The sequence below is a fragment of the Notamacropus eugenii genome, chromosome 2, assembly GCF_028372415.1.
Source record: "Notamacropus eugenii isolate mMacEug1 chromosome 2, mMacEug1.pri_v2, whole genome shotgun sequence".
In the NCBI taxonomy this organism is placed as follows: Eukaryota; Metazoa; Chordata; class Mammalia; order Diprotodontia; family Macropodidae; genus Notamacropus; species Notamacropus eugenii.
This window is the reverse complement of record NC_092873.1, coordinates 313,333,685-313,344,484: the sequence shown is the minus strand read 5'-3', so window position 1 is coordinate 313,344,484 and position 10,800 is coordinate 313,333,685. Positions and strand designations below refer to the sequence as shown.

Sequence of the window (10,800 nt, the reverse complement as noted above, 5' to 3'; positions counted from 1 at the left end):
GTTGTCATCTTATTTTTGGTCCTCATACACCTTGATTTTGCATAAGACTTGCTGGATTTCCTTTTCAATATGAAAAGAAATAAAGTCTAGAGTATATGCACGTAAGAAAAACCTTCCCAAACACCTATTCAATATAAAAGGAAATAAATTCTAGAGTTCACCAAGCATATACAGACAAACAAAATAAAGAGATTAAATTTTGAAAGGTCATATTTATCACACTCCCTATACTCTACTTGGCAAGCTTCTTATACCTCCTGGGGGCATGTGTACCCCAAGTTGGGAGCCCCTAATGAAGAAATCTATCTGACATCATACAGAACAAAGGCAAGATACCAAGGTTGCTTTCATCATCTGGTTTTTCAGCATCATATCTTCTCATGACCTCTCGTGCCCTTGCAACTCCCCTGAGACAGTGCAATAGACTTGTCCCTATCAAGTTGAAGACCCCAAAGAGCATCCCTCTCACAGAAGAGAACAGAGCTGTGTGTGTCAAAGTGGGACAGGAATGATGGTTTGCAAAGAACTCTCACTTCTAAAATGTCCACAAGAGGGGTACCTTAGCACGCTCTGACTGTGCCCCTACTTTGTACTCATTTCAATAACAACAATAGCCTTACAATACTCAATAACTTCTCCATATTTAGTGAATAAACAATAGTCATTTCAACCAGTTGCAGCTTCGTAGAAATCTCAGGCAAAGATAAGCTTTGCATGTAGTCTCTTCATGTGCCATCTCTCTGCTAGATGTCAGTTGGATTATCCTGAACACTCAGTATGTCACATGGTACATAGAATATATCATTGCATCTCCAAAGTCAGGGGGTCCCAGATAGGGTATTCCCTAGCACAAGGCATTCTTAAGGGGTAGCAGAAAATACCACACCATCCACCCCTAGGTCATTTTAAAAAACAATCTTCTTAATCAATACACAATGTCCAAGTAAAGTCCTCTCTCATCTAAGCTCAAGGTTGACTTCCAAGTCCCATGGCTCTTTGTCTGTGGGCTAACTACTCCCAGCTCTTGCCTGGGTTCACACACAGGCAGCTCTCTGCTCCTGCTCCTTGGTCCAGGTCATGGGGACTGTTCCACTCCAAATTCTTCCTGCTTCTGCCTGATAGCAGCCTTCAGGGGTGTATCAGCAAGTATCCTGAAATACACAGGAGGACCTGCTGTATAGGCTCTTAGATCTGCTTTTCTAAAAGGAAAGCACCTTTTGGAGGGTCAACAATCACTTTAATCAAGCACATATATCATTCACTTAGTTCAGGGGGAAAAGTCAGCATCCTGAACTTCAGAAAAAATACAAACAGAGAAACAAAGACCATCCAACAGACAGGACTTCCAACTATCTGACCATAAGCAATACGTACATCACAGATCAACAGACAGATCCAGATGTCTGACCATACATACATAGTTACCTGAGAGAGAAGTACCAACATCTGGGTTTTCAAAGCCAGGGTGCTCCTTAGCATCTGCGCAGTGTCTCATCTGGCTAAACAAAGACTTCCGATGAGTAAGCCCCAAAGTAAAACCTCACATGAGTATTTATACACTTTTCAGAGCTGGAGGGTAGGACCCTCTGACCCAGTGCCTCAATAAAAATTAACAAAAGGTACTTGAGGCCTATTAATGAGTGGGACCGATCTAATTAACATTACAACGGACTCCTTCCTGCAGCTTCTGTTTCTAGGGAAACAAAGCTTAACAGGGCTATAACAATATCTATACATATTACCAACACCATCATCTCAATTCACTCATAAAGACCAACAGACAGGGCTTCTGTCTGAGAAATCGACACCAATCAACAGACTGGACTTCTCTCTAAGGAATTAACACATCAACAGAGTGCCCACATCACAAACATTCTGTTAGGCCTCCCTGCAAACAAGTTCCCCTAGCCCACTCAATTTCCCTTCTCTCTAATCAAAGACTCCTGATTGATTCAATCAAAGGCACTTGACTGGCTAAAACTAAAACAGAAAAAGATCTTAGTTTGCTTGCTGTTGCAATAAGAAGGGGGGGAAACAGTGAAATGGCAGAATAGATGGAAAGTTATTGTAAAGTTAAAGGAAAAGGTGATGGGGTGATAACTCTATATAATTATTCTTAAGATTAAGGAAAAGATAACTTCCAGGGCCAGAACCAAAATGGCAGAACAGAATAAGTATTATAGCCAAGCTCTCCCAACATTTTTCTCTAAACGGTTTTAAAATAATGTGTCAAATCAAATTCTGAAGTGGCAGAGCCAACAAAAGAACAAATTAAAAACCCCCAACTGGATGCCAAAATAGAAATTCTAAAAATCAAATGAGGAATTAATAAAATTGAAAGTAAGAAAACTATTGAACTAATTAATAAAACTGAGATTTGGTTTTAGTTTTAAAAATCCAATAAAATAGATGTCATTGGTTAGTAAGTTTTTTTTTTTTAAAAAAAAAAGAGGAAGAAAATCAAATTGCTAGTATCAAAAATGGAAAGGGTGAACTCACCACCAGTGCAAAGGACATTAAAACAATAATTAGGAGCTACTTTGCAATAGATCTGACAATCTATGTGAAATGGATGAATATTTACAAAACTGTAAATTGTTCAGATTAAGAGAAGAAGAAATAAAATGCTTAAATAACCCCATTTCAGAAAAGGAAATTGAACAAACCATCAATGAACTCCCCAAGTAAAAATCTCCAGGGCCAGAAGAATTTACAAGTGAATTCTACCAAACATTTAAAAAACAATTAATTCCAATGCTATATAAATTACTTGGGAAAATAGACAAAGGAGTCCTACTAATTTTTTTTTTTTTTATGATACAATTATGGTACTGATACCTAAACCAGAAAGAGCCAAGATAAATTAGTCTCAGATCATGAAAGAACTCAAAAAGGATTTTGAAAATCAAATAAGAGGGTGCAGAGCCAAGATGTCAGAGTAGAAAGTTGCACTTACTCTAGCTCTTCCCTCACAGTCCATAAAATACTGGTGAAAAATGACTCTAAACAAATGATAGAGCAGCAGAAGCCACAAAAGGACAGAATGAAAGAGATTTCCAATCCAAGGCAGCCTGGAAAGCTGACTGGAAAGGTCTATCACATGGAATGTGGAGTGGAGCACAGCCCAAAGATCCCAGTCCAGCCTTGGCCACACAGCTCAGCAGGAACAGGACCAGAGCCGGCCTTGGGGGCAGAATTCCCGGCAGCAGCTGCAGTTCCTGGATCCCTCAACCCACAAACAGCAAAGACAGAGTCAAAGGTCAGTGAGAAAACTTTTTCACTGGGTGAGAAGGGAGCAGGGTCCTCCCCTAGCCCCAGCCCCAGGCTGTGGTGGCAGCAGCAACAGTGTCCATTTGCAGAGCCCATCACCTAAAGACCCTGGGGGAATTGAGTCGCTGATCTGAGTCTCAGCCTTGACCGATGATGCAGGGGTGAGGAAGAGTGTTGTCATGGTGGAGCTGGTGGAGGCTCTGGAAAGGGAATTCTACTTGCAGATCCTGGGCAGAAAAGCTTTGGTAGCTCCCAGACCAGAGTGCAGCCCAGGAGAGGAGTAAACTCCTCTTCCTTGATTGTGCCACCTTGGAGGAATTGAGAATTTACAGGTCCCCAGAGTATACCCTCCTTTTGACAAAGGACTCAAAAGTCAAGTAACTGGCTAGAAAAATGCTGAAAAGGGAGAAAAAGTAAGACTATAGAAGGTTACTTTCTTGGTGAACAGGTATTTTCTTCCATCCTTTCAGATAAGGAAGAACAATGTATACCATCAGAGGAAGACATAAAAGCCCAAGTTTCTGTGTCCAAAACCTCTCAAAAAAATATCCAATGGTCTCAGACCATGGAAGAGCTCAAAAATGATTTTGAAAATCAAGTAAGAAAGGTAAAGAAAAAGTTGGGAAGAGAAATGAGAGCAACACAAGAAAATCATGTAAAGTGAGTCAACAGCTTATTAAAGGAGTCCCCAAAATATGCTGAAGAAAATAACATCTTTAAAAATAGACTAACTCAGATGGCAAAAGAGGTTCAAAAAGCCAAAGAGGAGAAGAATGCATTAAAAAGCAGAATTAACCAAATGGAAAAGGAGGTTCAAAAACTCACTGAAGGAAATAGTTCTTTAAAAATTAGAATGGAGCAGATGGAATCTAATGACTTTATGCAAAGCCAAGAAATTACAAAGCAAAACCAAAAGAATGAAAAAATAGAAGGCAATGTGGATTATCTCATTGGAATAAACAACTGACCTGGAAAATAGATCCAAGAGAGACAATTTAAAAATTATGGGACTACCTGAAAGCCATGATCAAAAAAAGAACCTAGACATCATCTTTCATGAAATTATCAAAGAAAACTGCCCTGATATTCTAGAAGCAGACACAAAATAAATATTGAAAGAAGACACCGATCACCTCCTGAAAAAGATCTCAAAAGAAAAACTCCTAGGAATATTGTAGCCAAATTCCAGAGTTCTTAGGTGAAAGAGAAAATATTGCAGGCATCAAGAAAGAAACAATTTGAGTATTGTGGAAATACAATCAGGAAACACAAGATCTAGAAGCTTCTGCATTAAAGGATCAAAGGGCTTGGAATATGATATTCCAGAAGACAAAGGAACTAGGATTAAAACAAAGAATCACCTACCTAGAAAAACTAGGTATAATACTTCAGAGGAAAAAATAGTCATTCAATGAAATAGAGGACTTTCAAGCATTCTTGATGAAAAGACAGAGCTGAATAGGAAATGTGACTTTCAAACACAAGAATCAAGAGAAGAATGAAAAGGAAAACAGGAAAGAGAAATCATAAGGGACTTACTAAAGTTGAACTGTTTACAATCCTACATGGAAAGATAATATTTGTAACTCTTGATACTTTTCTCAGTATTTGAGTAGTTGAAGGGATTATATACACATACATACATACATACATGTGTGTGTATATATATATATATATATATATATGTATATATATAGAGAGAGAGAGGGCACAGGGTGAGTTAAATAGGAAGAGATGATATCTAAAAAAATAAAATTAAGGGGTGAAAGAGGAATATATTGGGAAGAGAAAGAGAGAAATAGAATGGGGCACATTATCTCTCATAAAAGAGACAAGAAAAATTTTTTTCAATGGAGGGGAAAAGGGTGGAGGTGGGAGGGAAAACGTGAAACTTACTCTCCTCACATTTGACCTAAGGAGGGAATAACATGCACAGTCAATTTGGTATGAAAATCTATCTTCCACTACAGGAGAGTAGGGAAGAAGGGGATAAATTGGGTGGGGCATGATAGAAGGGAGGGCAAATGGGAGGAGTGAGTAATAAGAAGTAATCACTTTAGGGGAGGGAAAAGATCTAAGGAGAGAATTGAATAAATAGGGGGCAGGATAGGATGGAGGAAAATACAGTTAGTCTTACACAATATGACTATTATGGAAGTCTTTAGCAAAACCACACATATATAGCCTGTATTGAACTGCTTACCTTCTCAGTGAGGATGAGTGGGGAGGGAGGAAGAGAGAGAAGTTGGAATTCAAAGTTTAAGGAATGAATGTTAAGAATTGTTTTTGCATGCAACTGGGAAATAAGAAATACAGGTAACATGGCATAGAGATCTATCTTTCCCTACAAGAAAAGAGAGAAGATGGGGATAAGAGGAGGAAGGGGTGTGATAGAAGGGAGAGAAGATTGGGAGAAGAGATAATCAGAATGCATGGTGTTTTGGGGGGAGAGGGGAGAGATGGGGAGAAAATTTGGAGCTCAAAATCTTGTGGAAATGAATGTTAAAAACTAAAAACAAATAAATAAATTTTTAAAAAAGGAAAATCAAATAAGAGAAATAAGGAAAATTGGGACGATAAATGAGATTGATGCAAGAAAATCATAAAAAACAAGTCAACAGATTGCTAAAGGAGACCCAAGAAATTCTGAAAGAAATAATACCTTTAAAATTAGACTAACCTAAATGGCAAAAGAGGTCCAAAAAACCGATGAGAAGCAGAATGCCTTGAAAAGTAGAATTGACCAAATGAAAAAGGAAGTCCAAGAGCTCATTGCAGAAAATAATTGCTTCGTAATTACAGTGCTGTAAATAGAAGTTCATTGACTTTCTGAGAAATCAAAAAATTATAAAACAAAACCAAAAGCATGAAAAAAGTAGAAAAAAATGTGAAATATGTCATTGGAAAAACAACTGACCTGGTAAATAGATCTAGGAGAGACAATTTAAAAATTATTGGTCTACCTGAAAGCCATGATTTAAAAAAGAGCCTAGATATCATCTTTCAAGAAATTATCAAGGGAAATTACCTTGATATTTTAGTGACAGAGGGTAAAATAGAAATGGAAAGAATCCACCAATCAGCTCCTGAAGGAGATCACAAAAGGGAAACTCCTAGGAATATTGTAGCCAAATTTCAGAGCCCCCAGGTCAAGGGAAAAATATTACAAACAGCTAAAAGGAAGCAATTCAATTATTGTGGAAACACAATGAGGATAACACAAAATTTAGCAGCTTCTACATTAAGGGATCAGAGTCCTTGAAATATGATATTCCAGAGGTTAAAGAGATAGTATTAAAATCAAGAATCATCTTCCCAAAAAAGCTGAGTATTATACTTCAGGGGGAAAAAATGGAATTTCAATGAAATAGAAGACTTCCAAGAATTCTTGTTGGAAAGATCTCATCAGATTTGGCTTAAGGAGGAAATACATACACATCCAATTGTGTAAGGAACTCAATCTTACATTAAAGGAAAGGGGGGGGAGGTGATAATAGAAGGGATAACAGATTGGGGGAAAGGATAATCAGAAGCAAGCACTTTTGTGGAGAGACAGGTCAAAGGAGAGAATAGAATAAATGGAGGGCAGGACAAGATAGAGGGAAATATAGTTAGTCTTTCACAGCATGACTGTTATAGAAATGTTTTGCATGACTGCACATGTATAACCTTTATTGAATTGCTTATCTTCTCAATGAGAGTGGGTGTGGAGAGAGGAAGGGAGAGAATGTGGAAGTCAACATTTAAAAATGAATGCTAAAAATTGTTTTCATATGCACCTAGGAAATAAGATATATAGGCAATGGATTATAGAAATCTATCTTGCCCTATATGAAAATAGAAGGGAAGGGGATAAAGGGTCTATGTGTGATAGAATGGAGGGGAGGTTGGAGGAAAGGGTAATCAAAATAGATGTTGTCCTGGGGTGGAGGAGAGGGGATATGGGGAGAAAATTTGAAACTCAAAATCTTTTGGATGTGAATGTTGAAAACTGAAAATAAATAAATTTTAAGATGGAAAAAAGAATAAATGTTGAAAACTTTCCATGTAGTTGGATAGAAATAAAAGTGTTTAAATTTTTTTTAAAAAAAGAAATGATGAAAATACACAGTTTCAGATCAGACTAGAAAGACCTGTGTAAACCAAAATGTAGTAAAATGAGTGAAATCAAAAGAGAATTTATATAATGACAACATTATCAAGAAAAACAGCTCTGAAAGTTTTGAGAAATGCAGAGAAGGCTCTTCCAAGATAAAATCAGAGCTAGTTAGTACACTTCTTATAGTTTTTCTCTCAGTTGAGAGATAGATTGGTTGTGAATATTTACAATCTTTCTTTCCTTTGAGATTCTAAAGCACAAGTCAACAGACAGGTATAACTCTCTCCCAGGCTTCAACAGGTAGAATATAAAGCTCATAGTATCCTTCTTGGTGGAATTATACACATGTATAAAGTGTTATATGTTTTGCAATTTTTTTCTAGTCTTAGTATTCCTAAGAAATTCAGCTGGGTGCAATTGAAATGCTCAGACTTTGAGTCTCCTTGAGGATGGTAAAGTATAGTTTTAGTTTTCTTAATGCCGGAAATAGTTAACATCTTCTTGAGTAGCATTTTTCAAAGTCTTTGCCTTGGCCAGAATGGTTCCTATCAGGTAGTCCAAATGCTAAGAAATACTTTTCCCAGAAGACTAGCAACCTTGGTTGAGTTTATCTGTAAATACTCTGTGAAAAGGTTTATCACAAACCAAAAAAAAGTGCTATCTTCTTCCAGAGACAGAATGTCAGTGAAGGAAGAGCAGAGACAAGATGCCAGAATGAATGGTCATGACTGTCAAATATCTGCCAAAACTTCTTCTACAAAATAACCACCACAAAAAAAAAATACCAAAAATTCACTAAGCTGAAATCTTATGGGGAAAAATCAATTAAAAGTTAGTGAATCATTTTCCTAGCCCAAGGTGGCTTAGGAAGACAGAGAGGTCTATAGGCATTGGGTGGGGGTTGGCAAGGAGTGTGGCTTGAAGAAGTAGTGACAGTGGTGGTAGCAGCACTAGTGGCAACAGTAATTCTAGTAAGACAGTAAGGGGATGGAATACCTAGTCAGAAAGAGGTCCTAGCAAACCCCTGAATTAGCACTGGACACAGGGTTGGTTGCCATTTGGCAGCTTTTTTACTCTGGTCATAGATCTAGGCCAGAAAGGAGCACTGGTGGTTTTGAAGGAGCAGGGGCAACATGCAATTGAACAGACAACCCAATGAGTTATTCAATCAGATTATAATCTAATTGAATTGTACCTTTGACAGGTACTGAAGACAGACAATGAGTCAGCTCCAGAATGGAATCAGGGAGGAGATTTAACTGAATCAAATGGAGGGAAAATTTCAATGGTGCAAAGACTTGAATAGTCTCACTGCCACAAAATCCTGCCTTTTAATATATTCTCCCAATAATGCTATATGGTTGTAAATGATGGAACACTATGATTTCAGAAGAATTAGAATTCAAATGATCCAGAAGGCAATTAAAAGATTAATTTTAAGAAGACAATCTTATAATAATGATATATGACTTTCATGAGAATCATGTCATAAGAAACACCAGGGATATGTCCGACCAGAAAAAGATTGACCTTGTCATTTAGTGAGAATAAGGAATAATAGATAACTTGAGTGCTACACTGGTACAAGGATTAAACACACACACACACACACACACACACACACACATACACACCACTTAAAAGCACTGAGTAGGTACTTTAAGGAGGATTGATGGATAAGAATCATATAAGATGAAAAAAATATGGAAAGATTTCTATTTTTGCACCTCTTTGGGGAATATCTGGATACTATCAGGATTCATCTAAGAATATAAAAAATTAGACCATTGAAAGGACACAAAATTTATACAGGAATAGCTACAAGTTAGCAAGTAATGAGTTCTTTAAAGAAGGGCTAAATACCCTCTTCATAGCCACAATGAAGACAAGTATTGAGTGGCTGCCACAAGAACAAGATGAGACTGAAAACCAAAGGTAGAGAAAACTTCATGATGAAGTTCTCCAGGGCTTGCCCTGGCCATACTCAGCTGATGAAGTTTAATACTTCTCAGAATGAGAAATTCAAAATTGAGGTCAGGCATTCATTCATCTATACCTGAGAAGGCAGACCAAATGTAGAAACATTTGTTGCACTTTAAGCCAAAGATGAAGTAAAATTGACATTGAAAAAAAAAACCAGAGAAGCTAAGAGATACAGATATGTTAAAGTTTCAAGTCAAAAAATGTTGAAATGGATTGGGTTTTGAAGCATACTGGTCTGAATAGTCTTGATACCGTACAAATTAAGGAAGAAATTGCTCAGAAATTTTCCCCAGATTTAGAAATCATGCCAAATGGGGTAATACTACTAGTGGACCTCCAGGGGAGGAATATGGTTTCTATGGTAGAGGGTATGGAAGCAATGATTACTACAAGGGATATAATGATGGCTATGGCTTTGAGTCAGATAGATTTGGAAGAGACCTCAATTACTATTTTTCAGGAATGTCTGTCTGATCATAGATATAGTGGTGGGTCCACTTACCAGAGTATAACAGACCATTGTGTGCACATGAGAGGATTACCTTACAGAGTTACTGAAAATGATATTTACAATTTTATCTCACCACTCAACCCTGTGCAAGTACACATTGAAATTGGACCCAGTGGCAGAGTGACTGGAGAAGCAGATGTTGAATTTGCTATACTTGAAGCTGCCATGGGAGCTATGTCAAAATACAAAAAATATGCAGCACAGATATATAGAATCCTTCTTGAATTCTACAACAGGAGCAAGCAGTGGTCCTTATGGTTTGTCAGACTAGTTAAGGTAACATTGTCCAGCTAGCTAGCACCTAGGTGGGGTTTATGGAGAGGTCTTTAAAGCATCGTGAGCAGATATGACCCAGGTTTACAGGAAAATTCCAGTGTTTTTTAATCAAACATTGCATACTGCAGTAGTGGGAGTTGTGCGTCTATGGGAGGGGATGAAATGGGAGGGAAGTGTGACGTTTCCAATATGAACTGGTAGATAGGGAATGTAATCCTGCTCACTGACGCTTAGTCAGTTTTGGTCTAAAAAACGAAAATGAAATTTAACAGTTTTGCAGAATTAGCTTGTGATATAAGTCAATACAAGGGCCATAAGTACATGTAATCAGGATTGTTTGACTGAAAACTTCAGGTTCAGTATTTATGAACACAGAAGAACATCCATCTAAGATGTCATAACCAAATTGCATAAAGTCTTTAACTTTATTTCAGGTTTTCTCAAGATAGTTATTTTGTAGCAGTGTACTTAAGCAGTAAGCATATTTATGTTAAAACAGTTCCAATTATGTTAAATATTGCTCTTATACTACATTACATGGAACATTGAGTTGCATGTTGGGAGACATGCTTTTTTGTAAAAACAAATATGAGCTATGTCTTTGACTGAAAAGTGAAAAAAGGAGTACTATGAGCTAGTGTACTAGTAGCTAGTAGTAGGA

General features: G+C 37.4%; 1 pseudogene; it reads left to right on the top strand.

The window, feature by feature from the left end:
- The first annotated feature begins 9,285 nt into the window (after nucleotides 1–9,285).
- On the top strand, nucleotides 9,286–10,340 carry LOC140523015 (heterogeneous nuclear ribonucleoprotein H2-like; annotated as a pseudogene).
- The last annotated feature ends 460 nt before the right edge of the window (nucleotides 10,341–10,800 follow it).